The sequence below is a fragment of the Hyperolius riggenbachi genome, chromosome 1, assembly GCF_040937935.1.
Source record: "Hyperolius riggenbachi isolate aHypRig1 chromosome 1, aHypRig1.pri, whole genome shotgun sequence".
NCBI lineage: Eukaryota > Metazoa > Chordata > Amphibia > Anura > Hyperoliidae > Hyperolius > Hyperolius riggenbachi.
In genome coordinates, this window is record NC_090646.1 from 459,382,926 (window position 1) to 459,398,474 (window position 15,549).

The 15,549-nt window shown below is 46.3% G+C and overlaps 1 protein-coding gene across 1 annotated transcript in view; it reads right to left on the reverse strand.

Moving 5' to 3' along the window:
• The window catches only part of LOC137520706 (unconventional myosin-XVIIIb-like), an 816,938-nt gene that overhangs the window by 388,310 nt on the left and 413,079 nt on the right, over positions 1-15,549 (reverse strand). The window lies entirely within an intron of this gene.

A 15,549-nucleotide genomic window follows, 5' to 3' on the forward strand; every position in this document is an offset into this window, starting at 1 on the left:
AACTCCCTCATTCTGCCCTCATAACAGGATTTGAGAATGGTGGCAAGGCAGTAGTCATCACAGCTCTCAATTTTTTATACAGTGGTTTAGCAGTAAGCTACATAGTTATTTGGGTTGAAAAAAGACATCCATCAAGTTCAACCACAAAACAAAGTACAACACCAGCCTGCTCCCTCACATATCCCTGTTGTATTGGACCAACATATTACACAGATGACCACCAATTCCCATAATGCACACTATCCATGTCCTTCAGTTGTAGCTCTAATTTCTCTTCCTTTTTAGAGTCCTCCCACCCCCACATTACAGAGGTAATTGGAATGTGTCACTGTGTTGAATATCTGCTGTAAGTAAGTAAGTAACAGGCCTCACAGTAGGAGGCTTGTTCCTTCTCCAACTCTCATCTCCACAGAACAGTGCATACAGTTCAGCAAAGCCAATCATTTATTTCTGAACAGATTGTCTAGCAAGCTCATGGTGAACCAGAACTCCTAGGAGTGTGTAAGGGGTTAAAAAGGACCAAACAGCCCTCTTACTAAAAATGCTATGTAAAACAGAAATTTGTATTCTTAAAACAGAAGGTATTTGCAATTATTCAGCTTGGAGTGAGCATATGTGGTGTCCCACAATGCATCACTGCTGAATATGAAAATCGTCCCTTTGATCTGTTTTAAGAAGGCCAATTTCTGTTATGTCTGCATAAATAACGATCAATGTAAAGACCTGAGATAACAGTCACATTGTGAAAAACTATTATCCTGAGTCTGTAAACAGCTTAAAGTGGACCTGAACTCTTCTTGTACAAGACAAAAGGAAAATATATAGAAATGCACCCTGTATGTATTTAGAGATTGTAGCCTGTTTAACCACTTGAGGACCTAGCCTTTACCCCCCCCCCCCCTTAAGGACCAGCGCTGCTTTTTCAGATCTGTGCTGGGTGGGCTCTACAGCCCCCAGCACAGATCAAATGACAGGCAGAGTGACCAGACCGCCCCCCTTTTTTCCCCACTAGGGGGATGATGTGCTGGGGGGGTCTGATCGCTCCTGCATGCTGTGGGTGGCTGTGGGTGGCGGGGGAGGGGGGCACCTCAAAGCCCCCTCCACCGCAAGATTCCCCCTCTCCCTCTTCTCCCTCCCTGCCCGAGAGATCGGAGGCTGCACAGGAACGGATCTGTCTCTAACAGGCTCCCCGCTGTCATGTGAAAGTGATCCCCGGCCGCTGATTGGCCGGGGATCGCTGATCTACTACAACGTTGCTACTGTAGCAGCGTTGTAAAAATGTAAACAAAGCGGATTATTTCCGCTTGTGTTTACATTTAGCCTGCGAGCCGCGATCGGCGGCCCGCAGGCTAATCACGGAGCCCCCCGCCGTGAAATGACAGGAAACAGCCGCTCGCGCGAGCGGCTGTTTCCTGATTAATTAGCCTGCAGCAGAACTGCGTCGCTGGTCCTGCAGCTGCCACTTTGCCGACGCGCGGTATGAGTGCGCGGTCGGCAAGTGGTTAATTCCCCCTCATTTGTGTCTAACCACAAGTTGTAATTTGATCTCTCCCCTGTGTCACATGACTGCCAAGGCAGAAATGGCAGATAAGCTCATTTGAAAGCACCAGATGTTAAACAATATGTCTGCTTCCATGATTCAGGAAGTAGAAACAGTGCAGATTTCTTTTAGGATTTGTAACAGCTGTAGCAAAGAAATGGTTTATGTTTAAAGGTTATTATGATGTTGTGCATCTTTAGAGTAGAGAGGACGTTCTGAAATCCGGTCCACTTTAAAGCTTGTAAGACTTCAGAAGACCAATATACGTACATACGGTAACTCTCACAAAAGTGTTGTTAAACAGGTCATGCTTGTAACCGATACTAGTGCTAGCTACTTTGATCTCTATGTTCGGCTACAATAAGTTTTCTCCACTTCCAGACATGCAGTACAATTCATTTTATGGACTCCTATTTAAACAAATGAAGGTGTTTTTCAAATCAATAAGAAGGAAAGGCACCCCTTGAGCTGCAAGATTTGGCCTTCTATGTTTACACTTTTAGTGAAATAATTAAAAATTGGGGGCTTCCATCACGTAATCACTGGGTTGAACACATTGGTGCAATTTGAATTAATTAGCACAGCTTCTACGTTAGCAAAATACAGACATTTTTCACAGCAAATAGAAAAAAACAATTGCCAGTATTTGGCATGATGGCGTGTTCTTGCCTTGGGGAGAAACAACAGAGCTGTCTCCTTGCAGCATCGTCTTGCACAGTAGTTATTAGGCATGGAATTAGAAAGATTTGTCAGTTGGATGAACAGACAGTGCCCTGGAAGCCTTAATGATAACAGGATGAATAGTCCAGCGAGGAAGGAATTAAGGCAATTGCAGCTAGTGATCTGCAGATCAATGCTTTTATACTTCCAGACACATTTTCCAGAATGAATTGTAATCAGAAATTGAAAAGAAAAACATCTACTGATCATGAAGTCTTAAAAATGATTATTGAATGCATAAGTTTATGTGTTTGTGAATATATGTATTCCTAGCAGAGCAGATAAATACCATAGTGAGGTGCAGGGGTAGAACCTGGATTTCCCTTACATAAAAGGCAATATTAATAGTTTCAAAGGACATCCTGAGCTTTTTACATCAAGAGTATATAATATTAACCACTTGGGTAACAGTCCCTAGCAGTGATTGCCGCTGGGAGACTGATGACGGAGCTCCACTCCGTCATTCAAGCGTGGATTACTGCACGCCAATCGGGGATAGGTGGTCCTGGGGCTGCTACTCCGCTCATGCCCATTGGTGTGAGTCAGACGTTAAGTAGTTAAAGAGGACCCATGACAACTCATAACAGAACATAAGAAATATATTCAGGATAGCCATTTTTATATTAATTATCCTGGTTTGAAGTTGAGGTGAAATTGTACAATGGGCAAAATTGACTAAATATTTCATAAATTAATATTGTGAAAAAGTAGCAATTTTATTAAAGGGGCACTACAGTGAAATTTTGGCTACTGGAATAATGCTAGAAGCATGTTTCTAAAGTAAAAGAAGCAAATATTAGGTATCTGCTTACACATGTCAGCTGGATAGGATAGTATATAGCACCTCTTACAGCTCGTGGTTTCACTAAAATGCAACCTCCTCCTGTGTTCAGTTGTAATGGTAGCGATGTATGGGTAGATTTGACCAAGAGACAAATCTCTCTCTAATCGAATCTGATAAGAGAGAGATCTGTCAGCTGCCCATACACCACAGGCTGATTCCCGGTCAATTTCAGCAGGAAATCTCTTGGGAATTGGCCTTGTGCACCCAAACACTGTACCCTAAAGTCAATGTCTCCCAGTATCCGTGTAAAGTGTATCCATTACCTCTGCGTGTTAGTACTGCCACTGCTTATCCCCCGCAGGCTTCCGGGATTCCTCCTCTCCATACATGCACGCCCCACATGGTTCCCCAGTAAGGGCGTGCGTGTGTAACATCACATGCGCCTTTACTAGGAAACCACGTTGGGCGTGCGTGTATGGAAAGGAGAATGTCCCTGGGAGCAGTGGAGGGACAAGTAGAGACCGCGGACAGGTAATGTATACACTTTACATGGGGCACGGGGGACACTGACATTAGGGGAGACAGTGTCGGGGGTTTTGTTGCGTTCATCGATCGTCGGGGAATTCCACACCGTTACCGCCAGCAAACATCTTGCAGATGTGCAATTGAGAATGCAACCAATTTATGTCCAGAAATTGGTCACATTGCCAGTCAGGCATGCACTTGGTGGCACCGATTTTCATCCAATTCGATTATAATTATCGAATTGGATGGTCGATCGGCTGCCAAGTCACCTGGTGCATGGCCGCCTAAATCCTCTCTATGTGAGATAAAAGCTTGCACTGTAGGCTGGTTTATCAGCAGCAAGTAGTATGGATATCTTAGGTAAATAAACAGGAAGCTGCTTGTTTATTTAGTTAAGCTATTTGTACTTGCTGCTGATAAGCCAGCCTAATTACAGAACAAGCTTTTATTTTGCACACACGTAGAGTATAGAAATGGCCGTTACAGCTGAGCTGAACAGAGAAGGTCACCGTTTCTCTCTAAATGATGACCACGATCTATAAGAGGTGCTATAAATTAACCTATCCAACCAGCATTTGTAACCAGATACACTACCTAATATCTGTTTCTCTTACTATTAGAAACATGCTACTAGGGTTATCCCAGTAGCCAAAATTTCATTGTAGTGTCCCTTTAAGTTATATGTAGTAACTCTCTTCTTCAAATTCTGAATGGACAAATCTCAGTGATGTGCTGGTTGAGAGAAAAAGTCTGCAAAATTATCCTTACATATTCTCCCCACACCAAGCTCCTTCCAACTGTAACTTAATGCAGCCGAATGACAGCGTTTGTGAGCCCATGTGTCAGCATTAGATACATAGGGCCTGGCACACTATGGGCTTGATTCACAAGGCGGTGCTAACCTACTTAGCACGTCTAAAGTCTTTAGACGTGCTAACCAGGGTGCTAAGTAGGTTAGCACCGGATTTCTCAATTGAGAAAACCGGTGCTAACCTACTTAGCACCCTGGTTAGCGTGCCTAAAGACTTTAGACGTGCTAAGTAGGTTAGCACCGCTTTGTGAATCAAGCCCTATATGTTGGTAAAGTTGCCATGCCGGTAGCATTTTACTAGTACTAACACCGCAAGAACACCGCCCACTAAACCATTAGTGGCACAAGCATTACTGGGTTAATGTGCATGTTGCTATGGTAACATGTGGCATAACATGTTACCATAGCAATGCACATGACAACCCAGTAACGTGCACACTGCTAATGGTTTAGCGGGCGGTATTCCTATGGAGTTGGTATGGGTAAAATTGCTGTGCACTGCCTGCACATGGAAGCTTTAACGCCGTATAGTGTGCATCAAGTCCCTGGTGACATTACCCAGCAGCAGAAAACTGCCTCAAGTAGCATTTGAGGGTGACCATGGCTGGGTTCTGATGGGACTCAATGCACTGGACACCTCTTCACAAGCACACAGCTGGTACACAGGAGCAGCAGATAGGCAGTGAATTCACCCCCTTCACCCTACCCTATGAAAGAGGCCTTAGGAGTGACAGTTCACAAATGCTTTGAATGCTGACTGAGCGCTTTATATTACGGAATGTTTTCTAAAGACATTTCGTACTGTAATGGGTTCCATTATACTTCACATAACTAAAATGGACACTTAATTTCATATTTGTTTTACTTTTTTGCTGAGTGGAGAAAGTATAGAAAAGATTTATGATATATGCCTAATAGCAAAGCTTAAATCTATCAACATATTTTACCAGCAATTGTTCTTTCTCAGGCAGGGACAGAGAGACAGGGATTTCATTTAAAAATACAATACTATGCCAAGAAGTTATAGTGGAAGAAAGGACAGGGATAACTCAACTGGTCTGCTGACACAAAGACAGGAATTCATGTAAAGGGCAACCCCACTTTCATGCAAAACATCTATATAACATGTATCTGCACTATGCAAGTCATTTTGTAACTAAATGCCATTAACTCTAATTAGTTGCTCCTATACAGTTTTGGGAAAACTTGCTAAAAAACCATGACAACAGTATATGGTTTGATGATACCTAGAATTCTCCTGTTTATTGAATAGTTTGTATTGCTCTCTTCACACCCCTTAAAGGAGTTATCCGGGCTAAATAAAGAAAATAAACGCTACTTACCGGGGACTTCCTCCAGCCCCAAGCTCCCAGGACCTTCCTCGCCGCACAGCCGTTCGCCGGAGCTCCGTCCCGGTCCCCGGCGATGACATCAGAGCGACCTCCAGGTCACTCTGTACTGCGCCTGTGCGAGCGACGCTGTCAATCACCGCCACGTGGGCCAGGGCGGACTGTGTTTAACCCTTTGAATGCTGTTCTAGTAAAAAAAATGGTGGTAGTATATAATATACAGAACAAAGATTAGAAGGCGCTGCTTAGTGAATCTCTAAAAGTTCTACTGCCCACCTGCTGCTTCCTAAATTGTGGTGGGTTAACCCCTACTCCCACTAATAATGTACTACCCAAAATTCAAATCTATAGGCGCGCAGGTGATTATGAGATCTAAAATAAGAAATTGATCAATAATGAATAAACTGATATTTTATTTTAGTTTAAACCAGAAGTATAAATAATCCTCACATGCTCTACCCATACAAACACACTACTCATGCGTACATGGGAGTCATATGGTGTCCTGTGTAAAAATGGATAGACGTACATATGTACAGACCCCAAAGGGTTGGTGAGATAAAAAATGAAAATAGGAATGTCTCTATATGGATTTACAGTTCCACTGCTAATAGAGGCAATATATGCTAGGTATATATTGTGATATCCGCGTTCAAAAGCCTGGATAGTTCATAAGCAATATGCGCTATGCGCAGTAATCAGCAATACACTATATAGATAAAAATTGATATCACCTGCAACTGTCCTGCTTCGTTCCTCAAGTTTGCAGTATGCTTTACTAGTTCCAATCCCGGACTTTAGCAAACGGGATCACAGCCTCCGTAGCTCTGTATTAGTCGCAGGCGACGTCACCGACCCAGTTCCCTTAGAATCTCGCGGGAACTCGCCGCCGGAGGTTCCGGCGAATTTTTATCTATATACCTAGCATATATTGCCTCTAGTAGCAGTGGAACTGTTAATCCATATAGAGACATTCCTATTTTCATTTCTTATCTCACCAACCCTTTGGGGTCTGTACATATGTACAGTGATGCTCATCCGAGCTAGGATATTCGAGATACTCGGATATCCTAGCTCTTTTTTTACTATTTGAGCTCGAATACCGAGCTCAAATAGTATTAGCTATCCGGGCTGTGCTATCCGAGCGCACTCGGATAGCAATCAGCTATCCGGAGATATCCTAGCTATCCGAGCTTGGATAGCGTCATCAGCTAGGATAGCGTCACGTGAGACGCATCGCAGACATAGGCAGGATCAGAAGTGGGCGTGGTATTCAGGCCACACAGCGTGCTGATCCGGAGAGTTTCTGCCAGTGCCCCCACCAGCCGCACCAAGAACACCCCCCCCCCCCCAACCACCACAGGGAGACCAGCGGCAGCAGCAGCACCTTCGAGCCGAAGGGGCAACTTCACCTCCCCAATTTGGAATTTTTTCACCCTGCCATATGTGGAGTGCAAGTATGCCACCTGCAACCAGTGCCGCCAGCAGCTCAGTAGAGGGAAGGACCCCTCTGCGTATGGCACCACCTCTCTGGTGACCCATCTGGCAGGGAAACACTTTCATGAGCATGAGGAGTTTATGAAGTTGAAGGACGCTGGCAGTGGCAAACCCGCCACCACTGCGTAGCCGTCGGCAGCAGCCACCCGCCCTCCTCCACCTCCTCCAGCAGCACTAGCAGGAGTGCGTCCGAAACGCACTGTTCCTCCTCCCTCTGCAACTCCTGCCGCCGACACTGAGGCCTGTTCTGGCAGCCAGTCCTCAGTGGCCTCCTCTGCTCCCTCCAGTGATTCCCGTGCCAGCAAAAGGCGTCGCCAGACCCTGCTTAGCGACACCTTCCAGGGGGTGGTCAGGGTTCTGCCTCCCAGCGGCCGTCGCGTGCGTCAGCTGAACGGCTTGCTGGCACGGGCCATGTGCTCCCAACCCCTGCCTTATTCCATTGTGCAGGAGGGCAGCGACATGTGTGCGCTCCTGATGTGTGCAGCATCCGATTGGCCAATCCCCAGCCGACATTTTTTTGCACGCACGGCCATCCCTGAACTTCACCGCTCTATGATGGCCAATGTCGGGAGAGGGCTGGATCACGTGGTGGGTCAACGGGTCCGCGTCACCATGGACTCGTGGAGCAGCCGGTTTGGGACAGGCCGCTATCTGTCCTTCACCGCGCATTGGGTCAGCTTGGTGGAAGGGGGTGAGGAGGGGGGAGCAGCATCGGGCACCGTCAGAGCAGCAGCAGCAGCAACAACGCAGTGGGTGGTGCCACCATGCAGGGTCAGCGGAATTGCAGCAGGTTCCTCTGATCCGCTTCCATCCTCCGGCACACCAGCCCAAACCCCCCGCCTCAGCAGCAGCGTGAAGCCCCGCCACTGCCAAGCGCTGCTGGAATTGGTCAGCCTGGGGAAGACCAAACTGACGGCGAACCATGTCCTGGCCAAACTCCGAGAGCAGGAGAGGAATTGGCTGACCCCCAGAGGCCTCAGAGTCGGAGAGGTGGTGTCCGACAATGGGGCAAACCTGGTTGCTGCAATCAGCAGGGGAGACCTGACCCACATCCCCTGCCTGGCGCACGTCCTAAACCTGGTAGTCCAAAAGTTCCTGCGGACCTACCAGGGGATGGACCGACTCCTTGAGGCGGCAAGGAAGGTTGTGCGTCATTTCCGGCACTCGCCTGCAGCCGTAGCGAGCCTGGAAGAGGTGCAGAAGGAGCTGCACCTGCCACAGCACCGGCTCATGATCGATGTTCCAACTCGCTGGAACTCCACCCTGGCGATGTTGGAGCGTCTCGTTGAACAGAGGCAGGCTGTCAGCCAGTACGTTGCACGAGCAACAGTTGCCGCCATCACTGCAACTGGGCGTGCCATCCATCATCTCCACGGAGGACTGGGGGCACATGCAGCAGGTGTGCTCAGTGCTGGCACCCTTCCTGCAGGCCACCAACATGGTAAGCAGGGACCATGCAATGGTGTGTGAGTGGGTCCCCTTGGTGTGTGTGCTGGACAGGGCCCTGTATGCACTGCTGGAAGAGGGAGCGGCAGCCTTGGACCAGCAGGAGCTGCAGGCAGCTTCACAGGCCACCTCTGAGGAAGAGGGCTTGGAGTTGGTGGAGGTCCCTGACCTTGCTGCTGATGAGGGGGAGCATCAGAGCGCAGCTGGACTGGTGCGGGGGTGGAGAGAGGATGAGGTGGAGGAGGCAGAGAATGAGGAGGACAGCACTGTCGGCTCTGGGGCTGCCGATGATGTGCCAGCAGACGTGGCCAGACTCTTCCCAATGGCAGCGCACATGCTGAGGTGCCTGCGCAAGGATCCAAGGGTCATCCAGATGAAGCAGTGGGAGGACATCTGGATCTGGACCCACGTCTGAAGGGGAAGCTCAGCCAGTTCCTGCCTTCAGGAGGAGACCGTACGCAACAAATGAGGGATTTGCAACTGTCCCTTGTTGAGCACTTGGAGGAAGCCTTCCCTCAGCCATCCACCCCCACTGTCCAGCCAGCACAGAGGCAGCAGCAGGTGCCTGCATCCACCAGCAGCAAGCGCACGCGCACCACAGACCTGCTGTCTCTGACCAACGAGCTCTACATGAGTGTAGAGCTGCCAGGGGATAGAGAGGAGGTGCCTGCAGCAGCATCCTTCTTCAGTCACAGACAGTGCTTGACCCGCATGGTGGCTGACTACATGGGGTCCTTCAGCGGGCTTGACAGCGTTGCCCCTGTTGATCCCATGGAGTATTGGGTCAAGCACCTGCCGATCTGGAGCGAGCTTGCGCAGTACGCCCTGGAAGTGCTCTCCTGCCCCCCTTTCAGCGTACTGTCAGAGCGTTGCTTCAGTGCAGCCGGTGGAGTCGTCACTGAGAAGCGATCTCATCTGTCTCACAAGTCTGTGGACAGACTGACGTTTCTCAAAATGAACCAGGCTTGGGTGGAAGGCGAATTCCTGGCCCCTGTTGTTGGCGAGAGGGGGACATGAAGTGGCACACACACATTTCACCTGCTGCTGCTGCTGCTGTATTTCTTCCTGCTGTCTGTGTCTCCACTTCCAGGGAACACATTAAAAGGTGCTGCTGCCCATGCGCCACCAGCTATTTATGCTCAAAAATAGCTGCATTTCTGAAAAAAAAATGTAATAATTTTGTGTTATTATTTTAGAGGTATCCGGGTTGAAAACTGTGCTGTCCCAATTGTGTATTGGACACAATGTGGGCTTCACGACCGCTGTCTGGAACCTCATGGTGTTTATTTACAGCCCTGGTACCACCGCTAGGAACCAGGGCCTATTATGTCTCGCTGCCTGCCCTCCTGCCTGCTGCCAGTCTGCCACATACTCATCCTCCTCACGCTGCCTGCTGCTGTATTTCCTCCTGCTGTCTGTATGTTTCCACTGCCAGGGAACACATTACAAGGTGCTGCTGCCCATGCACCACCAGCTATTTACGCTCAAAAATAGCTGCATTATTTTGAAAAAAAAAATTATTATTTTAAAGGTGTCCGGGTTGAAAACTGTGCTGTCCCAATTGTGTATTGGACACAATGTGGGCTTCACGACCGCTGTCTGGAACCTCATGGTGTTTATTTACGGCCCTGGTACCACCGCTAGGAACCAGGGCCTATTATGTCTCACTGCCTGCCCTCCTGCTGCCTGCTGCCAGTCTGCCACACACTCATCCTCCTCACGCTGCCTGCTGCTGTATTTCCTCCTGCTGTCTGTGTCTCCACTGCCAGGGAACACATTACAAGGTGTTGCTGCCCATGCGCCACCAGCTATTTACGCTCAAAAATAGCTGCATTATTTTGAATTTTTTTTTAAATTATTTTAGAGGTGTCCGGGTTGAAAACTTTGCTGTCCCAATTGTGTATTGGACACAATGTGGGCTTCACGACCGCTGTCTGGAACCTCATGATGTTCATTTACGGCCCTGGTACCACCGCTAGGAACCAGGGCCTATTATGTCAGCAGTCACATCACACTGCCTGACACACACTACACCTCCTCCTGTAGCTGCATTGAGCTTCTGCTGTCTGTGTGCTGCTACCACTGCCAGGGAGAACAGAAGAAGAACTATTTTCTGCTGCCACCCACTCTCCTACCAGCTATTACCACACTACCATAGCTGCAACTACTTCCTCCTCCTGCTGATGTCTGTGTTTTACCACCGCCAGGGTACACAGAAAAAGGCGCTGTGGCTTGCAATGTGCCACTACCTATTATGCCATCAACACAAATATAACTATGGTGTTATTAAAATAAAATATTTCCACAAATGAAGTAAAAAAAATATTACAAAAAGAAAGGAAAACCAGACACATAATATAATGATAGCGAAGAAGAGGAAGAAGAAGAAGAAGAAGATATAGACGAAGAAGAAGATATAGAAGAAGAAGAAGATATAGAAGAAGAAGAAGATATAGAAGAAGAAGATATAAAAGAAGAAGATGAAGAAGATATAGAAGAAGAAGATGAAGAAGATATAGAAGAAGAAGAAAAAGGAGATATAGAAGAAGAAGAAGATATAGAAGAAGAAGAAGAAGATATAGAAGAAGAAGACGAAGAAGACGAAGATCTAGAAGAAGAAGAAGAACATATAGAAGAAGAAAAAGATAATTGAAGAAGATACAAGAAGTAGAAGATGAAGAAGATTCGAGTAGAAGAAGATATAGAAGAAGAAGAAAAAGAAGAAGATATAGAAGAAGAAGAAGAAGATATAGAAGAAGAAGATGAAGACGACGTAAATGAAGACTTCCAACTTACAACCATTTTGGACACTCCTTCTCATGCAAACACTTTTCATGAAGTTAATTTACTATTTTTGATACCTTTTTTATAACTACTACATCACCACATAATCACTTGATGTTTTTCTTCATAAAAAAGGTGGTTTCATGCACCATTGACCTCCAATACAAGTTTTAAAAGCTATTTAAGGCCAGCTCTAATATTTTACTCGAATACAGACTCGGATAGTGACATCGGATATCCGAGTTCGAATCGGATATTCGATTAACTCGAATATCGAACTTCGAGTGAATTCGGATAGTTTACTATCCGAATTCGACCAAACTCGAATAGGATAATGAGGTATCCAATCAACACTGCATATGTACATCTATCCATTTTTACACAGGACACCATATGACTCTCATGTACGCATGAGTAGTGTGTTTGTATGGGTAGAGCATGTGAGGATTATTTATACTTCTGGTTTAAACTAAAAGAAAATATAATTTTATTCATTATTGATCAATTTCTTATTTTAGATCTCATAATCACCTGCGCGCCTATAGATTTGAATTTTGGGTAGTATATAATATGCTGTAAATAATATTTTAGAGCAAAGAAGAAATGCTGGGTTTCATTCTGCTTTAAAAAGCTTAAAGTATACATAGAAATTTTGACAAAGTTTGTTTTCGCATAGGGAAAGTGGAGATATGCCTTAAAAGGTGTTCAGCAACAGATTAATCATGATCTACCCAATGATTGTTGTCATGGGTCGATTATGTCCCTATCATGCCACTCCTTTGTCCAATGCAATGTAAGGCAGGGGTGGAGCATGACCTAAGTGTATATGTCATGTATGCTGTTGCATTTCTGTCCCATCCTGATTAAATGCTCATGCCTTCTCCTGGCTCCCTTCAATCATGTCTCTAACTGCTGCATCCTACCTAATAAAATCTAACTGTCGCTGCGTCCAGCAGCCAGCTGTCCCTGTGTCCCAGGTTTTTTGTTACTGGTGGTGGTACCAGAGCCGTAAATACACCATGAGGTTCCAGACAGCGGTTGTGAAGCCCACATTGTGTCCAATTCACAATTGGGACAGCACAGTTTTCAACCCGGACACCTCTAAAATAATTTTTAAAAAAATTCTCAAAATAATGCAGCTATTTTTGAGCGTAAATAGCTGGTGGCGCATGGGCAGCAGCACCTTGTAATGTGTTCCCTGGCAGTGGAGACACAGACAGCAGGAGAAAATACAACAGCAGGCAGCGTAAGGAGGATGAGTGTGTGGCAGTGGCAGCAGGCAGGCGGGCAGCGAGACATAGCTGGTGGTGCATGGACAGCAGCACCTTGTAATGTGTTCCCTGGCAGTGGAGACACAGACAGCAGGAGGAAATAAAACAGCAGGCAGCGTGAGGAGGATGAGTGTGTGGCAGACTGGCAGCAGGCAGCAGGAGGGCAGGCAGCGAGACATAATAGGCCCTGGTTCCTAGCGGTGGTACCAGGGCCATAAATAAACACCATGAGGTTTCAGACAGCGGTCGTGAAGCCCACATTGTGTCCAATACACAATTGGATCAGCACAGTTTTCAACCTGGACACCTCTAAAATAATTAAACTAATTAAAATGCCCGGGCAGTTTTCCCCTTATGCTGTGCAAAACATGATGGGATTTCTGATGTTGTTGTTCTATTTCTGCTTTTTTTGTGCAATTTTTTTTTTTTACATTTTGAATTTGACATTTGAAGCCTAGTGCGTGCAGCTGGGAGGGGTTATCAGGACACAGGACAGTTGGAACTGTGTCTCATGCTCCCTGTCACCTCCTTTCAACCAAAAAGATGGCTGCCCCCATGACAAAGATGGCAGCCCCCATGAATCACAAACATTTGCCTGTTCTTTTAAAACAGGGTGGGTAAAAGATTATATTACCTATCTATTCTAATTGACATAACTAATGTAACTTAATGACAGTATGTTTGTTTAGGCTGAAGTTCCCCTTTAATTATCTAATTATCTCATGATTTTTCTCTCCTTGGGATTGATGCAGGAAAAAGCAGTAATATTGCTGTGTAAAGGCAGCGCACAGCATTATTACGGGTACTATCGCCATAAGTGTATCGTAAGTTACCCATGGTACTCGAGTAACATAAACATTGCTACGGTGATGCACGTTACTAATGAACGTTACTATAGCAATGCTCCTGCTAATAGTATAACTCACAGTACACTGCTGGCATTAGTAATGGTAATATTGCTGTGCACTGTCTGCTGTCTACACTGTTGCAGTTTTCAGATACTTGAAGAATCCCATTGTCTATGGTGAGTGCACAGATAAATAAAAAACCCCAGCAGCAAATTCAAAGATGCTTTTTGCCAGAGTTACTTGATAGTCATAATTGTAATCTTTAGGGAACTCTGGCAAAAATAATCTTGGAATCTGATGCCAGGGCTCTCCATTGGTCTACTGATCTGACCAATGGAAATCCTCTACAGGGAGGATTCTCATTGTTGTATTCAAAGAACCAATGGGGAGCCCTTCTGGGAGATTTGAGGATGCTTTTGCTGGGGCTCCCTTCTTACTAGTGTGGCTTATGTGTGGTGAGGAACACTGCTGGAGTGGAGGTCCCAGTGGTGTCAATGTTGCTGCGGCAGGAAGTGGTGGTGTCGGCAGTGGAGTGGCAGGGAGCGGAGGTGTCGGGATTTTCGGCAGTGGATTGGTGGTGTTTGTGGGTCCCCATTGTAATGACACGATCAGGAATCGCTGGGGTTCCTGAATCTTGCTCCTTCATAATGACTTACACAACAAAATGAATGCATATTATTATAACAGGAAAGAAAAATCCAAACTAATTCTGTTAACAAGTGAGGAGATAGAAAACATTACAGAGCCCAGTATTTCTATTAATGTCAGTGGTACAATATGAGAATCTTTTTATCATTTCCTAAGAAAAATTGGTAGATTATAGGATTGAGCTTCTGAATTCCACGGATTTCTGATTTTCCATACGGTATGCAGAAAACAGAAATCCAAAAAATACTGAGACTCAGAAATGTTAAGCCAATCAGAAGACTCAGAAGTATTGGACAAATCAGAGAATGCCATAGTTTATGGCAGAAGTCAGATTACTGTGCAAATTTTAAGCCAGTCAGAAGACACGGAAGCATTGGACCAATCAGAGAATGCCATAGTTTACAACAGAAATCGGATTACTGCTGAAATGTTAAGCCAATCTAAAGACTCAAAAGTATTAGACTAATCAGAGAATGTGGTAGTTCACCGCAGTTGCCGATGGGAAATGTAGTTTCCGCATTAATATTGTACATCCAAAAATAATAGCAAATTCCACAAATAAATATATAATTTTACAATTAACTAACTATATTGACAAGAAAATAACATGCTGTGGAAAGCGGACTCTTATCAGAAAGTAGCATTTCCGTCCATCCCTAGTAGACTACATCACAATCCCGAGTTAAGGCTCTACAGATGCCACACTAAGTATGAGGTGCAGTGGTGTAACTAGAAATCCCCGGGCCCCCCTGATAAAAAAAAAAAATTCTGGGCCCCCGAGGAGAGCGTGGCACAGATAAGCGGGGAGGGGGGACATTCCCCCCCCCCCTCACCTCGGGCTCTCCCCTCTGCGCTCCCCTCATTAGTGGCAGTGGCGGGCGGCGGCAGGCTGAACACATACCTCCATCGCGACGGAGGTCTCCGTTCTCTAAGAGCTTCATGCTACTTCCAGGAAGTAACATGAAGCACTTACTGATCGGAAACCTCCGGCGCGATCGAGGTATGTATTCAGCCTGCCGCCGCCCGCCTGCTGCCACTAATGATTGCAGGAGGGGAGCGCTGAGAGGAGAGCCCGAGGTGAGGGAGGGGGGGATTGTCCCCCCTCCCCGCTGATCTGTGCCACACTCTCCTCTAATGTTGCGACCCCTCCTGCCCCCCAAAAAGGCCCTGAGTGGGCCCTAGGGGGGCCTCGCGCCCCCTCCCCCCCCGCGGGGGCAGGGGTCACGTCCCCTATTGTTACGCTCCTGATGAGGTGTAACTAAAAAATAAATAAATAAAACTCAGTTTTCCCTCAAATACAAGCAAAACATGTATAAGCTTCATATT